This window comes from Ovis aries, chromosome 8 (genome assembly GCF_016772045.2).
Source record: "Ovis aries strain OAR_USU_Benz2616 breed Rambouillet chromosome 8, ARS-UI_Ramb_v3.0, whole genome shotgun sequence".
Taxonomy (NCBI): domain Eukaryota; kingdom Metazoa; phylum Chordata; class Mammalia; order Artiodactyla; family Bovidae; genus Ovis; species Ovis aries.
In genome coordinates this window covers 51,747,507-51,770,658 of record NC_056061.1, presented here as the reverse complement: position 1 = coordinate 51,770,658, position 23,152 = coordinate 51,747,507, and the positions used below count along the sequence as shown (strand labels likewise).

Genomic DNA, 23,152 nt, shown 5'->3' with positions numbered 1-23,152 from the left:
ATCACATTCAATGTGGAGTTATAACTGCAGTGATGGAGACAGGCAACCTTGCTGTGTTCTAATCCATCCCTGAAAGGCTCAGGCAAGGACCATCCTGTACCTGGGGGGCTCAAAGAGGAATTTCTTTGGTGAGCCTTTTTTAATAACTATTGTTCAGTGGCAGCTGGTGAAACGAGTGGAACAGGTGACTTAATTGTTAACCATAGGGACACCTTTACTCACTGTTTTAACACTTGCCTCCCCCACCCCCAGCTTGCTTTTTGATGAGACCTGTCGAGCAGGGAGATGGGCAGCACACAGTGTATTCACATTGACCTCAAGCAAGTCTTGACACATTCACTTTCTTGATCTGTGCCCTTGGGCAATCTCCTTAGCCTTTTGAATCTCAGGATTTTCACCGTAAAATGAAAATAAAGTATTGCTAGAAGAATTAGATAGGACAACACAAGCAGAGTGCTTAGCTCAGGGCTATAGTTAGCCAAAATGAACACCAGAATCCCTTAGATCTCAACCAAATGGCCAAGCCTCAACCCACGCCCACCAAATAGGTGAGATCCCATTTCTATTGGCACCTAACACAATGGAATAATGGAGGAGCTAGGTACACTGTTTCCTGTCTGCTTTCCAAATAGAGTTAAGGCTTCAAGATATCAAAGGCCATGCCTCCAGTGGCCTCCTCCAGGCCAGTACAGTGCCAGGTACATGGCAAAGGGCCTGATATATTTGTTGAACAAATAAGGGAGTGAGGACAAGAGGAAGTGAGGAGGGGGAGAGGGAAGGAGAGGAGAGAAGGAAAGATACAGAATGTCTCCTTGTTCTTTCACTGCCTCTCAGCATTGCTACCTCTAAACCTGGTTGCTCAGAAAGGGAGGAGAGTGGGGAGTAAGTGGCTGGCATGGATGACATTCACCTCCTATCCACAAAGAATCTTTTTGAGAGTCCAAGGTGTTCATACACTCTACCCAGCTGGGAGCAGCTTTCTTGGGCTTCACTTAGCAGAAAGCAGTGAATAGCTCAAAGAAAGGCAGACTTCCCCAGACCTGGCAAGGGGGAACTGATTAACCAGAAGTTCTGGCTGCCAAGAACCAAGGCAAAGCAGGGCAGGATAACACAGCTCAAGGGACGTCATCCAGAAATTCATTAAATTCAAATCCTCTTATAAGCAGTTTAATTTCTTATAAAATTTGGGCTTCTAGAAATCTCAGTGGGCGATCTTGGACTTCAGCAATCTGGGTTCATAGCAAATATAGATTCTAAGCCAGAAATCTCAAATCTAATAATACTTAAAGCATGAGAACAATTTTTAACCACTTTAATGGAAATCTTTCTAAGATGTATTATGTGTCCTGGCCATGATAAGCAGACTGAACATGTCACACCTTTTCTTGGTGACCAGAGAGCCCAGACTTCTAAACTGTTCTAATCTATGGGTATTCTGACTCTCTCTTGACAACTCCCTCAAGGTACTGCTGCTGCTAAGTCACTTCAGTTGTGTTTGAATCTGTGCAACCCTATAGACGACAGCCCACCAGGCTCCTCTGTCCGCAGGATTCTCTAGGTAAGAATACTGGAGTGGGTTGCCATTTCCTTCTCCAATGCATGCATGCATGCTAAGTCACTTCAGTTGTGTCCGACTCTGTGCGACCCTATGGACAGCAGCCCACCAGGCTCTTCTGTCCACAGGATTCTCTAGGCAAAAATACTGGAGCAAGTACAACAAGCCTCTTAAATTGTTGCTCCTACCTCAAAAAGCACCCAGAAAGTGATACACAGTTGAGCTGATACTTCTTCCTTTTCTTCTAACCATGGCTGCCTCTATTTTCCTCTGCTGCTTCTCAAGTGGCCGTGGAGCCTCAGCAATTATTTCCATTTCTTCTGCTACCTGCCTGCCTACCTCCTCCAGTCCCTGGTTAAAACTAGGAGAAAGCTACAACTTTCCAGAAGAACCAAGACAACTATCATATGTAAAATTTCAGCGTGGTGCTCTAGAGTCAGAGACACTGGTATAAACTCACATTTATGTTTAGAAACAAATGGTTGCCTATGGGAATATCTATAGACTTGCCAAGATACATGGGTTAGTAGACATTCATATATATCCTTACTTCTCCAGCTGACAAAGCCTGGCAGCAATGGCATGCCAACAGCAACTAGCATACCTAGGACCCCGATCATGGTTTCTAATACTATTCTTCAGCAAAAGGAAACAGGGCTCCTTGGAGAAATGGTTGCTTTTAGGGCCAGAAATATGCAGTATGAGCCTGGAGTATCTCATCATGCCAGAAAGCAAGGAAACACTCAAAGTTTTTAACCCATAAAACAGAGACATATCAAAGGGACAAGGGAGCCAAGTGACAGAGCTACCAGTAGTCAACACTAGCAAAACTTGAGGAACAAAAGAAAGAAGTACTAGATGCCTGTTGTTGATGTTCAGGCACTAAGTTGTGTCCGACTCTTTGAGACCCCATGAAATGCAGAACGCCAGCCCTCCCTGTCCTTCACTATCTCCCAGAGTTTGCTCAAACTCATGTCCATTGAGTCAGTGATGCCATCCAACCATCTCACCCTCTGCCCCCTTCAACAAATGCATAGTATTAGGTTGCTATAGTTAATAAAGATTATTACTTAATATTAATTAATAAAATCCACCTATAATGCAGGAGACCCTGGTTCGATTCCTAGCTCGAGAAGATCCCCTGGAGAAGGAATAGGCTACCCACTCCAGTATTCTTGGGCTTCCCTGGTGGCTCAAATGATAAAAAATCTGCCTGCAATGCAGGAGACCTGGGTTCGATCCCTGGGTTGGGAAGATCCCCTAGAGGAAGGCATTGCAACTCACTCTAGTATTCTTGCCTGGAGAATCCTCACGGATAGAGGAGCCTGGCTGGCTACAGTCCATGGTTTCACGAAGAGTCAGACATGACGGAGAGACTCAGCACAAGCACAGTAATTAATAATTATTAGTTATGGCTAGTCATCATTAGATGTGAATAAACTAGTCTTTAGATGATTAGTTGTAACTAATAATTATTAATATTAATATTGATTAACTATAACAACCTAATGCTATGCATTTGTTGTTGTTTTTAGTTGCTAAGTTTTGTCCAACTCTTTTGTGACCCCATGAACTGTGGCCTGCCAGGCTTCTCTGTCCATGGGATTTCCCAGGCAAGCATATTGGAATAGGTTGCCATTTCCTCCTTCAGGGGATCTTCCCAACCCAGGGTTCCAATCTGTGTCTCCTGCACTACAGGTGGATTCCTCACCCTTGAGCAACTGGGGAAGTCCAATGCTATGTATCAGTTCAGTCCAGTTGCTCAGTCATGTCTGACTCTTTGAGACCCCATGAATCACTGCATGCCAGGCCTCCCTGTCCGTCACTAACTCCCAGAGTTCACTCAGACTCAAGTGACCCCATCGAGTCAGTGATGCCATCCATCCACCTCATCCTCTGTCGTCCCCTTCTCCTCCTGCCCCCAATCCCTCCCAGCATCAGAGTCTTTTCCAATGAGTCAACACTTCGCATGAGGTGGCCAATGTACTGGAGTTTCAGCTTTAGCATCATTCCTTCCAAAAGAAATCCCAGGGCTGATCTCCTTCAGAACGGACTGGTTGGATCTCCTTGCAGTCCAAGGGACTCTCAAGAGTCTTCTCCAACACCACAGTGCAAAAGCATCAATTCTTCAGTGCTCAGCTTTCTTCACAGTTCAACTCTCACATCGATACATGACCACAGGAAAAACCACAGCCTTGACTAGACGGACGTTAGTTGGCAAAGTAATGTCTGTCTCTGCTTTTGAATATACTATCTAGGTTGGTCTTAACTTTTCTTCCAAGGAGTAAGCATCTTTTAATTTCATGGCTGCAATCACCATCTGCAGTGATTTTGGAGCCCAAGAAAGTAAAGTTTGACACTGTTTCCACTGTTTCCCCATCTATTTCCCATGACGTGATGGGACCAGATGCCATGATCTTCGTTTTCTGAATGTTGAGCTTTAAGCCAACTTTTTCACTCTCCTCTTTCACTTTCATCAAGATGCTTTTTAGTTCCTCTTCCCTTTCTGCCATAAGGGTGGTGTCATCTGCATATCTGAGGTTATTGATATTTCTCTTTGCAATCTTGATTCCAGCTTGTGTTTCTTCCAGTCCAGCGTTTCTCATGATGTACTCTGCATAGAAGTTAAATAAGCAGGGTGACCATATACAGCCTTGACATACTCCGTTTCCTATTTGGAACCAGTCTGTTGTTCCATGTCCAGTTCTAACTGTTGCTTCCTGACCTGCATACAGATTTCTCAAGAGGCAGGTCAGGTGGTCTGGTATTCCCATCTCTTTCAGGATTTTCCACAGTTTTTTGTGATCTGCACAGTCAAAGGCTTTGGCATAGTCAATAAAGCAGAAATAGATGTTTTTCTGGAACTCTCTTGCTTTTTCCATGATCCAGCGGATGTTGGCAATTTGATCTCTGGTTCCTCTGCCTTTTCGAAAACCAGCTTGAACATCTGGAAGTTCACGTTTCATGTATTGCTGAAGCCTGGCTTGGAGAATTTTGAGCATTACCTTACTAGCATGTGAGATGAGTGCAATTGTGCGGTAGTTTGAGCATTCTTTGGCATTGCCTTTCTTTTGGGATTGGAATGAAAACTGACCTTTTCCAGTCCTGTGGCCACTGCTGAGTTTTCCGCTGGCATATTGAGTGCAGCACTTTCACAGCATCATCTTTCAGGATTTGAAATAGCTCAACTGGAATTCCATCACCTCCACTAGCTTTGTTCATAGCGATGCTTTCCAAGGCCCACTTGACTTCACATTCCAAGATGTCTGGCTTTAGATTAGTCATCACACCATCATGATTATCTGGGTCGTGAAGATCCACAAGTCCTTAGTGATATAAATAAATGACTGAATGGATTTTTAAAAATTGGGAAAGAAGAGACAAACCAAATAATTCCAAATAATGTATATAGATACACAGCTTTCAAGGAGATGGAGCATAATTCCCCTTTCAAACATGGGCTGCACAAAGTGACTTCCTTCCAAGATGTATAGCACAGAAAGGCAGAGGGAAAGTAACTGGACAGTGGAGAAATCTGACAACATGACCTCAACCAGGTGATATCAAGATCAACTATGATGCTGATAGTATGTACCCTTGATATGATGCGATAAGGATGGCACATCCCCTCTAAGGGTCTCCTCCCCAACACTCACAACCACAGTGCAACCATAAGAATCACATCAGGCAAACCCTAATTGAGGAATAGTGTTCAAAACATCTCACCTGTATTCCTTGAAACTGTTGAGGTCATCAAAAATCAGGAAAGTCCAAGAAGTCACCAGAGCCAAAAGGAGCCTAAGAAGATATGATAACTAAATGACTAAATGCAATGTGGGATGTATCAAATCCTGGAACAGAAAAGGAATATGAAGGGAAAAGCAAGGAAATTTACACAAGCTGTACATTTTAGTTAATTGTATTAATAATGTATTAATGTTGGTTCATTCATTAAAGCATATGTACTCATCTTATTCAGATAATATGTGAATAAAAGGGATAACTGGGCATGGGGTGTAATGGGAACTCTCTATATTATCTGGGCAATTTTTCTGTAAATCTAAAACTGTTCTAAAATGAATAGTTTTTCTAAAGAAAACTTAAGTCACCAGTCTCCAGACTTGGGAAGGGAGGGTGGAGGGCCCCTCTTTCCACAGACCCTGCTGTCCTGGGCATGTGGGCTTTGACACATCCAGGTACTCATCCTGCCCCCAAGGTGCTGGCTCCTGAGAGCGGATCAGAGCGACCCTCATTCACTTAGAACATGATTCAGGGTTTGCAGGCTTTCAAAAGCCTGTGCCAACAATTAACACCCATATGCACTCTTGTCATATGCACTATTCTGCAAGATAACAAGATTCAGATTGATCAAGAAAGAAACCTCTACCCAGGAAATGATAAAAACTCATGTGACATTAGGAAGCCAATTGGTTGGAATTCGTTAGGGAAAAACCATTCCCTGTAGTTCTTATTTACAAGCTTCTCAAACTGGCTCCTAAACTAGCTTCCAGCTAAGAAAATGCGTTAAAAACATCCATAAAACAGCACTAATAAGCCCTTCATAACTAAAATCTAATTGAAGATTATAAAGACTTAGAACACTAAGTACTCCTTGGCAAAGGGAAAAAGGTTGATCTTCCATAGCCAGCAGGACCACGTGGTGGGAGTGCTTTCTTCTGGGACTCTACGGCAGAGAGAGCACTAGGGTCCTCTAGAGAGGCTGCTTTCTCCAGATACCATGTCAAAGGCATGACACAATTTGGCCACAGCAGAGGAGGCTGGGCTCCAGTGAGAAGAATTCTAGACTAGTAAGTGAGATTCAATTCTACTCTTTTGTTCCCTGATTGTTGTTGTTGTTGTTCAGTTGCTCAGTCATGTCTGACTCTGCAAACCCATGGACTGCAGCATGCCAGGCTCCCCTGTCCTTCACTCTCTCCCAGAGCTTGCTCAAACTCATGTCCATTGAGTCGATGATGCCATCCAAACATCTCATCCTCTGGCATCGCCTTCTCTTCCTGCCTTCAATCTTTCCCAGCATCAGGGTCTTTTCCAAGGAGTTGGCTCTTCTTCACATGAGGTGGCCAAAGTATTGGAGCTTCAGCTTCAGCATCAGTCCTTCCTTGATTAAACCACTCTATTGTTCCAACCAACAATTTTCTCATATATAAATGAAGAACAATGAAAGTCTTATGCTTACCTACCTAAGTGGCAGATTGTGATATTTCACAAAACATAATTATGCAAGCGTAAGGAGACATCTCTTTCTTCAAGGCTTTCAGAGTGCATCATTTTTTTTTTTTCCATAGAATTCTTTGAGAAGTAAACCAGGGTTTTAGAGTCAGTATGTGAATCTTTGTTTTAGTCATGTACTTGACAAATCTCACTCAATCCATGCATTTGTGACATTCTCTTTCTCTGGTTATTAACTGCATAAAATCTTTTTTTTTAACTTTTTATTTAATATTGGAGTAGAGTTGATTGACAATATCGTGTTAGTTTCAGGCATACAGCAGAGTGATTCAGTTATATATACATATGTATATGTATTTATTCTTTTTCAAACTCCTCCCATTTTAGGTTGTTACATAATATTGAGCAGAATTCCCTGGGCTACACAGGAGGTCCTTGTTGGTTATCCCTTTTAACTGTAACAATATGCATACATCCATCTTATTTGTAGACCTCAGCCATGCACTCTTTTTTCCCATCTTCCCTTCTCCTCCTAGTCTGACACCTCTCCCAGTACTACTGGGACATCTGAAATCAGTATTCTTACCACAAAGACATATCAAAAAGTCTGGGGAACCACAGATGTCATGTTATATGCTGTTGTTGTTTAGTTGCTAAGACTTTTATGACTCCAAGGACTGCAGTCTGCCAGGCTCCTCTGTCCATGGGATTTCCCAGGCAAGAATACTGGAGTGAGTTGTCATTTCCTTCTCCAGAGGATCTTCCTGAGACAGGGATTGAACCCCCTTTTCCTGCATTGGCAGGTGAGTTCTTTATCACTGAGCCACCCGGGAAGCCCACAATGTTGTACAGCATATCTTAAGTCATACGTGGATAATCTGCTTAGATACAGAATCTGAGAATTACTGGTGATTTTGATTTACACCACCTATTTACCTCATCCACAACCAGAGATGTTTCATCTTCTTTGTGGGCTGGCATGCAGGGCCTCCATGCTGTTCACGCTCTTCTGTGTTCATTCTTCCCCATTGCTCGGGCTTCATTCTGAGTCTCACTCGGGCAACACCTTCCCTTGGTCCTTAGCTCACTCTACCCCCAGGACTAACCTGCACCCTCAGGCATGCTCAGGTCCTTGGAAGTGGACAGGAATTTCCTCTCATATCCACCCAACTACAGTCCTGTCTTTCTTCTCTGCTGTGGTCACTGGATTTACTTTTCCCTCTAGTACTTTCCACAGAGCATCCACAGAGGGTTTTCCTGTTTCCAGTTTTGTTAGCACAACTGCAGGCAGAGATGAGAGTGCTTATTTGAGGGGTAGAAATTGTCACTAGAAAAGCAGAGGTTAAGGATCGTGAAAAATGAAAGATCTTCCAGCAAAGTTATGGAAGAAATAGAAGAGATCTCGTGTCTACAGCATAGATGGTTGAATTGGAAAGGAGGGAAGGAGGGAAAGAGAGAGGGGTGATGATATACTGGGGAGGATATTAAGAGGGTTCATGCTCAGAGCATTTTAAAATTTTTTTAGTAAAAGGAGACTACACTTGCTGAGACTACACTTGAACAAGAATTATAGAAAATAAGAGTAAATTAAATAGCTATGGAGAATGGGATCAAAAACCACTCAGGGGCAAGAGTTAGGACTTCTCTCATCACATGGCAAGTCCTACTGAGACTGGCTCTAACCACCAAGAACCTGGAATGGCACCTCATAGCCATTTGGGGGGCTTCATATTGTCATGCAGACTTTGCATGCTTCCACAGTTTGTTTAACTAGATCTGTGACCTCCAAAGTTAGGCCCTTTTGCTTTAGACAATCATGTAACTTCCTCTACCAGAGAGCTTCCATCCTGGAATGTCTTTCAACCATAGAAGAGTTATAAAACCACCTCTATCTGGATTTGAAGTAAAAGACATAAGGCATTATGGGGAAAAGTTTACATTCTCATAACTTTCCTTCATCATGGGCATTATTTTGGTGTGCTGCCAAACACCAATCAGCTGTGGGTAGTGCTTGCATTCCAAAACAATTCTGTAAGAATGTATTATTCTATAAAGAATAAACCATTGTAGCATTTCTTAGATTCAATATCAGACCAAAAAGAATACTACATCACTTTTTCACTTGATTATTTTCTCATGAACTCAGAGCATTTGATTTACGCTCAACTATTCCTATATCTAAAAACATTTTGTTATTTCATAATCAAATTTTAATCTTCTAACCTAGATGACTCAGGAAAAATACTTAATCCATCAAAATAACTCCAAACCATGTGCTTTTCCAATCACCTTCAAAATGGCATATAGTTTCCATCATGTTTGGCTTGTAAAAGACTTAGCAATTTATGACCTTTGGCTTATTTCCAGTCCCCTTAGCTGTCAATGCTATGCTAATGCCATCTTCCAGAGGACTCCTGGCAGGATTTCACAGGGATGTCTGTGGGTTTGGATTAGCAATAATAATGAATGAATTTATTAAGTAAAAGGCACCAGCCTTGAACCTTGTACCCAGGTGCCCCTGTAGTACACCAGAATTCTCTCTTTGAATGAGAAATCAGCTTGATGGAAAGAAAAAGGAAGTTAAAAACATTAAGAGTCCACCTAGAGCCATATTCTGTATATGTTACCTCATTTCAGTTCAGGGTATTATTTATTATACATTGAGAAAATTATGGTTCAGAGTTTCATAATTTACCTAAGGACATAGCTGAGGATTAGATCTCAGACAGGTCAGCTTCTTAAGCTCTTGGTCTTTCCATCACTCCGTTCTCTTGATTCCTACTTTTTGTTGTTGTTTAGTCACTAATGACTGACTCTTAATGACCCCATGGAGTATGCCTGCCAGGATCCTCTGTCCATGAGATTTTCCAGACAAGAATACTGGAGTTTTTTCCCTCCATTTCCTTCTCCAGGGGATCTTCCCAACCCAGGGATCGAACCCACGTCTCCTGCATTGGCAGGTGGATTCTATACCAATGAACCACCAGGGAAGCCTCGATTACTGCTGATGATTATTAAAACCAGAGTAAATAGCTCTAAAAGTCTATTCTAATCAATTTCTACTGGAGATATGATTTTATATGTACATATGGGCTTCCCTGGTGTCTGAGATGGTAAAGAATCTGCCTGCAATGTGGGAGACCCAGGTTGAATCCCTGGGTCAGGAAGATCCCATGGAGAGGGAAATGGCAACCCACTCCAGTGTTCTTGCCTCAGAAATCCCATGGACAGAGCAGCCTGGTGGGCTACAATCCTTGGGGTTGCAAAGAGTTGGACACAATTGAGTGACTAACACACACACATATGAAATTCACATGTATCCCCACTAACATTCAGGATATATGTGAATTAGACCCATCAAGACAGTAATAGTTGGGAAATGTGCCTTTCCCTAAACAACAGGTAAAAAGAACATACATAAATAAGTTCTAATAACTTTCCAGACTTAGACTGAGTCTGGAAATTGAAGTCTGGAAAAAGCAAAAGCATATCTAATAGTACACGAAGTGACTAAAAATAAAGAAAATTATCTCAAAGTAAATGTCCCTATGAAGACAGCTTTTCCAGGGTAAGTAGGAATCTATTATTCATATTGTTGGGGATAACTGCCCTGGTCTTGCTTCTATCTTTAGCATGTGTGCACAGTGTTGAATATAAAACATGTACAGCACGTAATCTTCTAACATAACTCATGTCTGAAGAAGCAAAATAAAACCACCCCTTCAGAAATTCCTTTCTGGCATCTTATTTTGTTTTTAAGAAATCTATTTTTCAAAGAAATAGAGGGTTTTACTGTTCAATAGAATGATTTTTTTCTTCAGTTTTTCCCTTAAATTATTTTTAATCTCTGCCACAAAATGAATCTATCTTTATCGGTAAAAAACTTCTTTAAATGTTTAATTCTGATTAAATCCTTCCAAATATTTATCGGTAAAAAACTTCTTTAAATGTTTAATTCTGATTAAATCCTTCCAAATATTTTTTTACATGGATGTTGCAAGTGTTTTTCCTTTTCCTTATTCTTTTCCTTATTTTTTATATTTATTTTTTGTTGGAATATAATTGCTTTATGATGTTGTGTCGATTTCTGTTGTACAACATCATGAATCAGCTATATAAATGTATTTTTTACACACACTTTGAGAAGGAAATGGCAACCCACTCCAGTATTCTTGTCAGGAAAATCCCGTGGATAGAAGAGCCTGGCAGACTACCCTCCACGGGATCACAAAGAGTTGGACATGACTGAGCATGTACACATGCACACACTTTTAAAAAGCCACCAGATCTATACACAGTTCTTATTTCTAATTAAAGAAAGGCTGTCTATCATCCAACAGGTTTTTTATGAATGCCCACTCTTTGCCCAATGCTGGCGCCTCACAGCCTTCTCTGTTAGCTTCTGTTTGTTTTCGTTTAAACACTGACCAATGGACCTTAATAATTACAAAGGCTGAGATCCAATCCCGATCCAGGTGTGCCAGTAATTAGCTGGTGACCTTAGACAGTTTGCTTTCTCTCTCTGGTTCTCAGTTTCTTCTTGTCTGAAATAAAGAGACTATGACACTCTTATGGACTGAATTTTGCCCTCCCTCCCAAATTCATATGTTGAAGCCTGACACCTGGTATCTTATATGTGACTGTATGTGGGGATAGGGCCTTTAGAGAAGTGATTAAATAAAAATGAGGTGTTTGAGGTGGGACCTAACCCAAGCTCACTGGTGTCCTTATAAGAAAAAGAAATTAGCCCAGACAGTCAGGGGAAAAACCGTCTGAGACAATAAGAAGGTGGCCATCTGCAAGCCAAGGAGAGAAGCCTCACAAGAATCAAACCTGCCCACACACTGACTGTGGACTGCTAGCCTCCAGAGCTGTGAGAAAAAAATTTCTGTTCTTCAGGTCCTACCCTACAGCGCAGGGAACTCTGCTCAGTGTTATGTGGTAGCCTGGACAGGAGCAGAGTTTGGGGGAGAACTGTTGATGCTGTTGTTTAGTAGCTATATCATGTCTGACTCTTTTTGACCCCATGGACTGTAGCCCACCAGGCTCCTCTGTCCATGGGATTTCCCAGGAAAGAGTACTGGAGTGGGGTGCCATTGCCTTCTCCAGAGGGTCTTCCCAATCCAGGGAGTGACACTCATGTCTCTCGAGTCTCCTGCATTGGCAGGTGGATTCGTTACCACTGAGCCACCACGGAAGCCCCTGGGGAAGAACGTTGCTGCTGCTGCTAAGTCGCTTCAGTTGTCTCTGACTCTGTGCGACACCATAGACAGCAGCCTACCAGGCTCCTCCATCTCTGGGATTCTCCAGGCAAGAGTACTGGAGTGGGTCGCCATTGCCTTCTCCATGGGGAAGAATGGATACATGCATATGTATGGTTGAGTCCCTTTGCTGTCTACCTGAAACTATCATGATATTGTTAAGCACTCAATATAAAATAAAAATTAAAAACAAGAAAGTATACCTAGATTTCCTCATTCCTAAATAATAGAGGAAGATGCAGACAATTGAGCTAAGTCAGTCCAGAAAACCAAGGATCTTCCCCCAAATTCTTGTTTGGCTTCAGGGAGTAATTGACAATGAATACCATAAGGCAAAAAAATGGAAAGAAAGTGAGTGCATTAAGACACTGCCAAGCCACTGAATCAACAAAACATAGTATCCACCCAACTTCTAAACTGTTAAGATGAAATAATTTTTAATATTGTCCACTTATTTTCAAACACTTAAATCCATTATGGTACTTGTCATAAGCGTTTTAATTAACATGAGAAGATGGATAGGATAGAAAGTTGTGATGAGCAGTAAATCTTAAAATGTGTATTATTGGGGACTTCCCTGGTGGTCCAGTGGCTAAGACTCTGCACTCCGAATGCAGAGGGCCCAGTTTTGATCCCTGGTTTGGGAACGAAGATCCCACATGCTGCAGCTAAGACCCAGTGCAGCCAATAAAAAAACCTATTTTTTAATGTGTATTGTTAAATCCAAATAAACAATGATAGATTATTTTTTAAAAAAATCTGTTATTCAAGCCACACAGTCAGCAGTACTTTGTTAATGCCAGCCCTAACAAATAGATACCTAAGGTCCCTTTCAGTTCTGCCATCCTGAGATCCTCTCTCCCCTCAAGAGAAGTAAAAATACAAAATACTCTAAGTAATGATCTAAGTGTTTGTTAAATGAACTGCTTCTCATTAGTTCTCTAACAATTTACTGATTAACACTTGCAAACCAAGTTCTACATAAAGAATTTTTTAAATTCTTTTTTTAAGGCTCAGTGTTCTCAGCTTAATAGAGAACAACTTTTAAGTGTACTTAGTTTTAAATGGTTTTTCTTCCATAAGAAACTATATAAAGTAGTCCCTGTAATTTTGCTTCAGTACATTTTTGGTGTGAAACTTAGCAGAGAGTCAAGCTCATTTTATACCCCATACAAGTAACTGAAGGGAAAGCGTCCAGAGTGATGTGGTCACAGCAAATATGGAACAACGTGGTTCTACCAGACCCACTGGACCTCAAGTGAGGGTAATATACCTTGAAAAACAAAAAACTTGTAAACCATATCCAGTTAAGGCTTTTTGTTGTTTGGGGAGGATTGGGTTTTTTAACACCAGATTTGTTTTCCTTTCTGTATTTCATACTGGTTCTACTGATTCAGCCTCAGGTCTCTGCAGTGAAGCAAATGATACCTTAGTTGTTTGAGCATCAGCTTGCAGATTTCTGAACATTTGGACTTTCTGGGTTTGACAGGTTGATAAACTTTAAACAAAGGTGCAATAACTTTGCCTGATAAGAAGGCAAGAGAGGGTGGCCTGGGTGAGGGTTAGAGGGGTGACATTTTTCTTTTACGAACTGCTAGACAGGAAGTGAGACTTAAAGTATTGAAGGGATGATGAAGGAGAGGGGAAGGAGGGATCAGGTTAAGTGGACTGCAAAAACACCACAGCAAAGGTTAAAGGGTGTGTGCTGAAATTGGTTTTAGCAACTGATTCCATTACACAGAAACAAGAACCAATAAACTGAGATCCTCTGATATTAGCTCATCAGCATCTTAACTGGCATATTATCTTAAGCAAACTCATCAGAAAACATGTTTTTCTTCTCATTCCTCAAACTGACATTAACATCTTTGAATGACCTCAGACAAATGATCCTGGTACATTTGTTATTTGGTGAAAAACAAAAAGCCATTGCTTTATTATCTCTTTGCTTCAGGCCTTCCCAAATGACATGATTACCCATCCCAGGAGAGCAATAACTGTTAAAAGAAAAAATCAGTAGCAATGCTGTAACACGTAATTGTCTTTACACACCATTGTGATTGTATGTCATGACATCAAGACTCAGGGATTTTAGGAGAAAGGATATCTGAGAGAGGCGTGTGGGTTTGGGTTAGGTCACTACAGTAATAGAACGGGCTGTACTAGCTGGTCATTTAAAAACTTCTACAGAACTTGATTGCCTTCCAGTGAAATACTTCATTTAATTTCCCCATAATCCATTCCCTCTCCTGCCCATCACACCTTTAATAACCCTACATCATATGCTCATTAATCTTTCTACCTCTACATCACAGAGGTTTACATTTTAATATTAGATCCAGTCATCTTGTTAGTGTGATTTATTGTTTTCCTCTTCGAAAAGTCCACACTCTTTTTCTATGTACTATAAATAACAAAGCATGGCTCCAGATTGAATAACGGAGCTGTAATTCAGGCTTGGGACTTAGCTGCCATTCCTAAAGCCTCAAGCCATACCCCTAGGGATCATGGTGTCAGCAGAGACTGGTGATTGAATTATGGCCTGGCAGTCAATCAGGGATGGTTCGCTATTCAGAGTATTTCTACCAAAGAGAAGTTATTAATGGTTTCAAATGGAAGTTAGGACTACAGTAGATCAGATGTTAGTTTAATAAGGATAGCTATTTTTTTTCCTACTTAATGAGGTAAGAGCCTTTTTTCTCCTATTTCTTAGAGAAATAAATCATAAGCAATAAATATGACAAAGATCTTAGGTGATCAAACTTTATTGTTATGTTATTATTTATATTGTACAGGGTTCTCTGCAAAACACCCATCTATTTTTAGACTACCAAAAAAAAGTAAAAAGAATAAAACAAAAAGAAGAAAGGGAGGGAAAGGGAAACAAGGAAAGGAAGGAGGGAAGGTGGTTATTTGAATGCTATCCTAGGGTTCCAGTCACCTCATAATTGAATTTCATAATTTTAGACACTGTTGAAGAACTATGGATATGAACACTTGGCAAACGACGAAGCAAAGTGGAAAAACTAAATTATAAGCCTTAAGACATCGAGTCAAATAGAGCCGTATATCTTAATTATTCATGTCTCAGGAAAACAGGCCATACTTGCAGAATATTGTAAAACCCTGGGGCGCTCCCAAAGCTATTTTTGAACACTTCTTACTTAAACACTACAAAATGTTCCATTTTAATTTCTCAAACATTAAGACTTTTGATGATAAATATTATTAGAAAAGGTTGTTTCAGAAACACGACACAATCTGCTTCTGTCTGCAGAAAATAGGCTCATATAACCAAATAACTAACCTGAGAAAGTATTCTTACCTTTGGGCAAGGGCCCTTAATGATGCACTTTTTAAAGAATCTAATAAAAGCTGTAGACCTTGCCCCAGAAAAAAGAAAGACATCAACAAGGAGCACCTCTCTCTCTCTCTCTCTCTCTCTCTCTCTCTTTCACACACACACACACACACACACACACACACGCCACAGATGCACTACTTCTCACACACAAAATTTTGCACATTTCAGGGGATTCATGGCCTCAGGATAGGAAACCTTGCCCAATGGATTAACTTGTGTTTTTAAAAGGAAGCAAGTTTTTCTCTGGTTTCCACATAGACTATCTCTAATTTTTATCAATTAATAAAACATACAAGGCTTGATTTGCAGATTCGAACCTGCACAGGGAGGTTGAGCACAGGGAGCTCAACTTTATTAAGTTTTCTAGAAAAAAACTGCATCTCATTTCAGAAGACCAAAATGCATGATACAGTGCCTGCTGCTTGACACTACTCCTAATCAGTTCTATGAAAGTGTTCTTGATGGGAAAGTGTAACTTAATAATCTAAGAGTCAGGGTCTTTTTGTTGCCAGTATTCAAGTGAAATAAATCATAAGAATAACTGTTGTTCTTATATTCATAATGAAATAATAGATGTAATTGAAAATATCTTTGGGTCCCATTTTTATCATCGGAAAATACACATACTTACAAATGTATCTAATAATGTAAGTATTTTAGATAACAGGGCTTTGATAAGAACCTAATATTGTGTAGTGCACATTGTAAGCTTATTAACTGATATTCACATTCCCAGAGGCAAAAAGAAATGCAGATGAAACCAAACTATGTTTCCTCAATGAACTCTGCTTTTCTTCCAGCAAATCATGTTCAATACACAACTTTATTTCTTTGCAAATTTTCTAACCATTGGTGAAAATACCGCATTATATCTTTATTCTTCTGTTTGATTGTCCTTTTCAACATATGTGTGTGCATGTGTGTGTGTGCATGTGCACAGAATATAAAGGATCTGAAAGTGATACATGCTGAAGGCAGTTTTTTTTTTCCATAGCCTTAGCTAAGTAACATGAGAAGTGGTCCAAGAGCCAGGGAGGAAGTCATGGGTGTGACCAGGTGACCAGTTGGAGTCCATTCTCCACATCATTCAAAGTCTTTGAGACGGGGAGTGACAGACGCCCTTGATGTCTTTCCTCTGCTATGACTCATAATGCAGTACCCAGAGTTACTTTGTCAAGTTTTCCTTCTTTATCCAGGCTCAGAGTCATTTTAAGTTTCATTCAAGATGGGGGAGTTTTTAATGGCAACTAACTCTGCCAAACCAATGATCACAGTGAATTGAGCATTCTCCTTTTAAAATAAACTGGAACACACTTCATTCCTGTGGCAAGAATGTCCCTATCCAGTAAATGTCAAAGATAATTGGTATTCACCCTGAGTGAGCCAAGTCTAAGCCTCTACATTTCACTGGATTGTGAGGCATCCTGGGGTTCCCAGTTTGCATATCCAAATGACCCAAAGTTCTTCCTCTGCCTTTCAGCAATTAAAACCCACTCTATTAAAAAAATGCACAGTAAAAAAGTGAAATAAGAATGAAGGCAGTAAGTTAGGACATTTTATCCTTGATTCTATGATCCAAGGAAATGTCTTCCATTTACCACTGTCACAAATGAACAGCCTTGTTCAGAATCCAGTTATCATAATGATGTCTGAAATCTACCAGGCTTGAAGTGTTTGGAGTTATCGTGAGCCCTTGTTCCTTGGAAATTTGGGGGAAATTATCTGAGACCTGTGTTTGAAGGGCACCCATCAGAATGTTTTCTTCAAAGTGATGCTTGTCCCATTGAATTGCCTCTCATCATTCCCTAGTGACTCAGATGGTAATGCAGCACAGAAGACCTAGGTTTGATTCCTGGGTTGGGAAGATCCCCTGGAGAAGGGAATGCCTACCCATTCCAGTATTCTTGCCTGGAGAATTCCACAGACAGAGGAGCCTGGCAGGCTACAGTCCAAGGACTAGCAAAGAGTTGGACACAACTGAGCAACTAACACACTGTTCTACTAGACTTAGTCAAAGTTCCCTTTTTGAGATTAGCATCATCTGCGTCTCTCAGAAAACTCTGAGAAGCATCTATCAAAGTTCTAGTATAATAGAAGGCTCAGAATCAACTTCACCCCACATTTACTGAGTGTTCTCTCTATGTAGTCTCGCATACAGCATTTTCTTTATTAAACTTCGCAAATCTCAGATGTAGCAACATTAATTTCATTATAGACACTGATACTCAGAGAGAGGAAGTAGAAATTTTTGCACTGGTTTGGCAGATAAGAAAGAGCTTATAATAAGAAATCTTCCATGTGCTTTAGTTCTTTTTCCATTTATCCTTTTAACTCCACTATTTCCTCCTGGACTCTGGAACAGTCCAACTGGAAAATTAAATCCAGAGCCATTTTCACCTGAAATCATAGTCTGATGCTGGATTACTCCAACTTTTTTTGGTTCCCAAATTATATTATAGACTTATCTTTCAAGCAATGTGGAAACCCCTCCAAGTACTGCACAAATAAAGCTGCTATTTAAAATATAGAATCATGATTTTAATGCATGAATAAGTTGGCTAGAGAGTAAGGGAATTCCTCAGATGTCAGAAATGATGAGAAAGCATAAATCCTCAGGGATAAGTAAATGCTGAAACCAGCATCTGCCTAGGAGATACGCGAACTTAAAAGCCAGGACCTCTGGAGACCAGTTTTCTCAGTGGGTGATGTAGAATAAAAATACACTCCATAGAAGGAGACAATGTCAATATATGCCTCCCTCTGCCTCTCTACTGAGAATTAATTCCTAATCTCAAGCTACACTCACTGACAACAAATATAGGGCCCAAATCAATGCCACCTATGTGGTCAAAGAGCAAACAAATAAAAAATCCAACCAAAAATGTAGTTTAAAATAGTCTCACGTGACAATTCCCTCAAGTGCCCACCAGACAGGCAAAGGAAAGTTAACTCAGGAGGGATGCTCTGCAAACAAGCATACAGGTCAAAGTGGAGTTCACAATCAAAGAACATTAGGAACGTATTGTAAAAGCTGATACCATTCAAATACTATCCTTGAGGCAATAGACATATATAGAACATGGCACCCAGCAATTGGAAAATGTGTTCTCTTCAAACACACAAAAAAATATTTACAAAAATTTCAAAACTTATTTAATTTTTTAAAATTAAATAATTTACAAAGCCCCAAAATTCTCAGCAAATTTCAAAGATTCTATAGCATGAAGACCACAACTTATGACAACAAATTTAAAACAGAAAGAGACTCACAGCCTGAGAATTATGGTTGCTGGCGGGATAAGGATGGTGGGAAGTGATAGCTGAGGAGTTGGGGATGGACATGTACACACTGCTATATTCAAAATGGACAACAAACAAGGACCTACTGTATAGTACGTGGAAGGAACTCTGCTCAACGTTATGTGGCAGCCTGGATGGGAGTCTGGGGGCGAATGGATACGTACACATGTATGTACATACATGCACATGTGTGGCCAAGCCTCTTTGCTGTTCACCTGAAACTATCACAACATTGTTAATCAGCTATACTCCAATACAAAATAAAAAGTTGAAAAAATTGTTAGAAATTGAGTAGAAAATGGTAACTAAAAACACTCTTGTATTAGGAAATTGAAATGTATACTGATCCTTGTGAACAATGGGGTTTCCCAGGTGCTGCGAGTGATCGGGAAGATCCCCTGAAGGAGGGCACAGCAACCCACTCCAGTGTTCTCGCCTGGGAAATCCCATGGACAGAGGCTGGTGGGCTATAGTACATGGGGTTGCAAAGAGTTGGAGACGACTGAAGTGACTTAGCGTATGCACACACATGCGCTTGTAAAAATACATATATCAAAGAAATGTTAAAATAATTAAAAATAAACAATCATGAAAAATGCTTATTAGCCTCATAACATTTAGGAAAAAATGTGAAACCTTACATGTTTATATTAAAATAAATAAGGTTGAAAATAACTGAACAGTGTATTAATTTAAAAAGCTAGAAAAAGAAAATAAATGTAATAAAACCCAAAGAAAATAGAAGAACGGGAATAAATATGCACAGAAATTAAAGAAATATAAAACAATGACATATTAAAGAAAACCTAATAACTAAGTTTGCTTCCTTTTCTGCTAAGTCTAGTAAAATTAGTACATTTCTTAAAAGATTTATCAAGAACAAACAGAGAAGGCACAAATACAGTATTAAGAACTAAAAAGATTATAACTATGCTTGCAGCATGGATTATAAAGATAATAGAATATTATGAACAACTTTTGGTTAATTCATAAAAATCAAACAAATGTTAGGCCGTAAAGTGAATATCTACAAATTTCAAAGAATCTGTATTAAATACACCACTTAAAAGTTAGATAAGATGGAAATATTCTCTAAAAACATATACATTTACACACTAATTCAGGAAGAAAGAGAAATCATGGCTTTCCCTCTATTGATTAAAAAAATTGACTCCAGAGTTATAAATCTTTATACACAGAATAAAACACCAGGGCCAGATGATTTTAAACATGATTTCTACCAAATGCCGAAAGAACAAACATTTCCATTTTTTACAAACTCTTTCAGAGAATAGAAAGAGAGGAAACATTTCTCTATTTATTTTATGAAACTAGTACAGCTTATTATCAAAGCCAAGGCAGAACAAGAAAGTAAAACTGCAGGCCTATCATAAATATAAACTCAAAAGGTCTAAGCAAAATATCTGCAAAACAAACCCAGAAATATATAGAAAACACATGTTTATCTAACTACATGAAGAATAGGCATTAAATAACTTTTTAAATGTTTAATGAAAACTCCTAGTAAACTAAAAGTAAAAAAAAATAACTTCCTAAACCTACAATAAATCTGTGACAAACCTATGGTGAAACTGGCCTTTCAAATAGGGAATAGGACAAGGTGTTTGGACAATACCACTGTATCGGGGATTGCCACCATTGTATTGGAGAGCCGACAGCAATACAAGAAAAATAAATATCTTCCATCTTACACATGTTAAGAAGAAAGAGATAACACTGACAAAATTTATAGGTGATAAGAGTATACGTGGACCCAGCCATGTTTAACAAAACTATCTTGACCTTTTCAGTTATGTGAGCCAATAAATTCTCTTCCTTATTTAAGCCCCTAGAAGAATATAGATGGAAAATTTTTTAAATGTGTACAAGATTTTTTATTAACAGGAGAATCTGATAAAGTTGCTGAGTACAAAATGAATTTTTAAAAATTAATTCAATCAAGCTGTTAGAAAACCAAATAAAACAATGTATCCTATAATCAATAAAGATGCAAATATGTTATTTACAGTGATATCTAATATTACCAAATTATTAGGAATCAAGCTAACAAACATGTGCAAGGCTTTCAGTGAAATATTATACAACTTTATTGAGAGAAATTAAAGACTTATCTATTACTATTTTATTATTGTTACACAACAAAGACCCAGTAGAGCCAAAAATAAATGAATAAATATTTTTAAAAATAAAAAATAAAGTTTAATATGTTGTTTAGGGATTTACATATGTGTTAAAGCTATAAAGAAAAGCAAGGGAATGATTTATTCAAATTCAGATTAGTATTGACTTTGATGGACAGAAGGAAGATGGGATTAAAGAGGCACACAGAGGTTTTAAAAGGACTGATAATATAGTATTTCTTGAGCTAAGTGGTGAGTAAATGAGACTCCAGTTATTAGTCTTCTGATTGTACCTGTACTTCATGCACAATTTTTTATGTATGGCATATTTCACAATACAATTTTAAAACTGCATTTTATATTTTAGTAATTATAAAATTATTATCTGATCCTATGGTAGTGCAGAATAAACCTCAAACAGTAAAATGGTAAGCACTTTAGTTTCACAGTTAGAAAGATATCTGAAACTATAGCCTAAGATATATTCCAACGACTTCAACAAGTTGGGAGAGAAATTTCGAGATGGTAGAAATTTCAGAGAAAGAGATTGATATACATATGTGTGCATATATATAAGAAAATATATATTTTAATTTGTGGCGGTCTATAAAACTTCTACCATTCCTGAGTATATGCAGAGCACCAGAAAAGAGCCGAGAGACAGTCAAGTGTCTGGGGAGGGCTGAGAGCAGCATGGGGAAGGAGAGAGGTCCTCCGTTATGTTTCTGCCCTGTAGGTATCAACCTTGTGTGAGTGAATTAGAAATAGCAGTTATATTCACAGTATAAACATAGCTAGTGATGACACTTTAAAAGTATGAATTCTGAGTGAATATAGCAGTGACAGTGAGAATTGCCACAATTTGGTTATTCATCTCATTACAAGGATATGACTTGTCAAATGGGATGCAAAGCCTCATGGGACACTGAAGACCAGAAATGATGCAAAACAAGATGATGAAAGAAGGTGGTTTGAACAAAACTAGTCATGGACTATCTGTTCCCTTAACCACACCTGGCTGAGAGTTATGCTGATGGCCTCATGTGTTCATGCGCTCAGTTGCTCAGTTGTGTCCAGCTTCTTTGCAATCCCCCCAGACTGTAGCCCTCCAGGCTCCTATGTCTGTGGGATTTCCCAGGCAAAAATACTGGAGTGGATTGCCATTTCCTTTTCCAGGGGGTCTTCCTGAACCGGTGATCAAACACATATCTCTTTCTTTGGAAGGTACTGAGACACCAAGGAAGCCCAGGATTATCCTAGGGCTGTGGAATTGAAAACAATATCAGAGACACCACTGCGTATCAAAATTGTTTTAAGTATATTTTCTCTAAAGTAAATGTTTTACTGTTTTATAGGTTGCAGAGCTCACTCAGTGGTAAAGGTTCAGTTATTTTCAAACACCTTCATCATATTCACAAATTTCCAAGTAAAGAAACCCCTCCAGTGACTTCTGTGAAGGTACTTACACAGGGTGGATCCAACTGAGAGCTATAGGATTCTAGATGATGGCAAAGGATAAGCATCAAACTTCCTTGTGGAACAGTGCCTGATCCAAACTCCTTCTTACCTGGACAGAGTTACATACTGTTCCTTAACCATTTTTTAAAATAGTCTCTCTCCCCAGGTAACTCATTACCTTCCTTTCACAGCTCTTTCTGCTTCTCTACTAATGACCACTAAAATCTGACAAATTCAAAATTTTGAAAGTCATCCAACTATTTAACTCAGTCTTAGTTCTTTTTAGAGAAACAGAAACTTCCAGATGTAGATAATTTATTTAAATTTTAAATTGTTCCTCTAAATTGACATGTGGCCAGCACACAATTATTCCCTATAATAGAAACTAGGTGTAGCAGGCATAACTTAATTGCACCCATGATCAAGAAAGCTCATTTGCTTTCTCCTTTATCAAACTTTCACAAGCTTTACTAGTCAGTACAAAGGATTGGCTCAAGTTTCATCTTCTTTTATTTATTTTACTGTTCCTCTAGTGAGAAGACTAATGAATTGCCAGGGTCAGGCAACAGGAAAAGGAGATAAATTCAAGGAGAAGAAAGATATAATCCTTTAACTGGAAGATTACCCCTAAGTCAAAGTTGAAAGTATTTTCTTCTTGGCTTTAGGTTAATTTACTAATTGCATGCTTTTACTCTGGGTACTATGCTGGAGGTGACTAGATGTTCCACTACTGCCAGTTTGGCCAATGATATGTCTACCAGCATGCCCTTCTTTTTATCCATCTTCTTTCTTTTCTTTTTTGTTTTCCTTCTCTTTTCCTCCTGCTCCCTGCCAGATAGCCCTCTTTTCCAGGACTTCCTTTTACTGACTTCCTTATATTCAC

The 23,152-nt window shown here is 39.3% G+C and overlaps 1 non-coding gene across 1 annotated transcript; it reads left to right on the top strand.

The window, feature by feature from the left end:
- Positions 1-12,580: 12,580 nt before the first annotated feature.
- TRNAR-CCG (transfer RNA arginine (anticodon CCG)) lies at positions 12,581-12,653 on the top strand. Its single transcript has one exon. It is a non-coding gene; the product is annotated as a tRNA-Arg (tRNA).
- Positions 12,654-23,152: the final 10,499 nt, after the last annotated feature.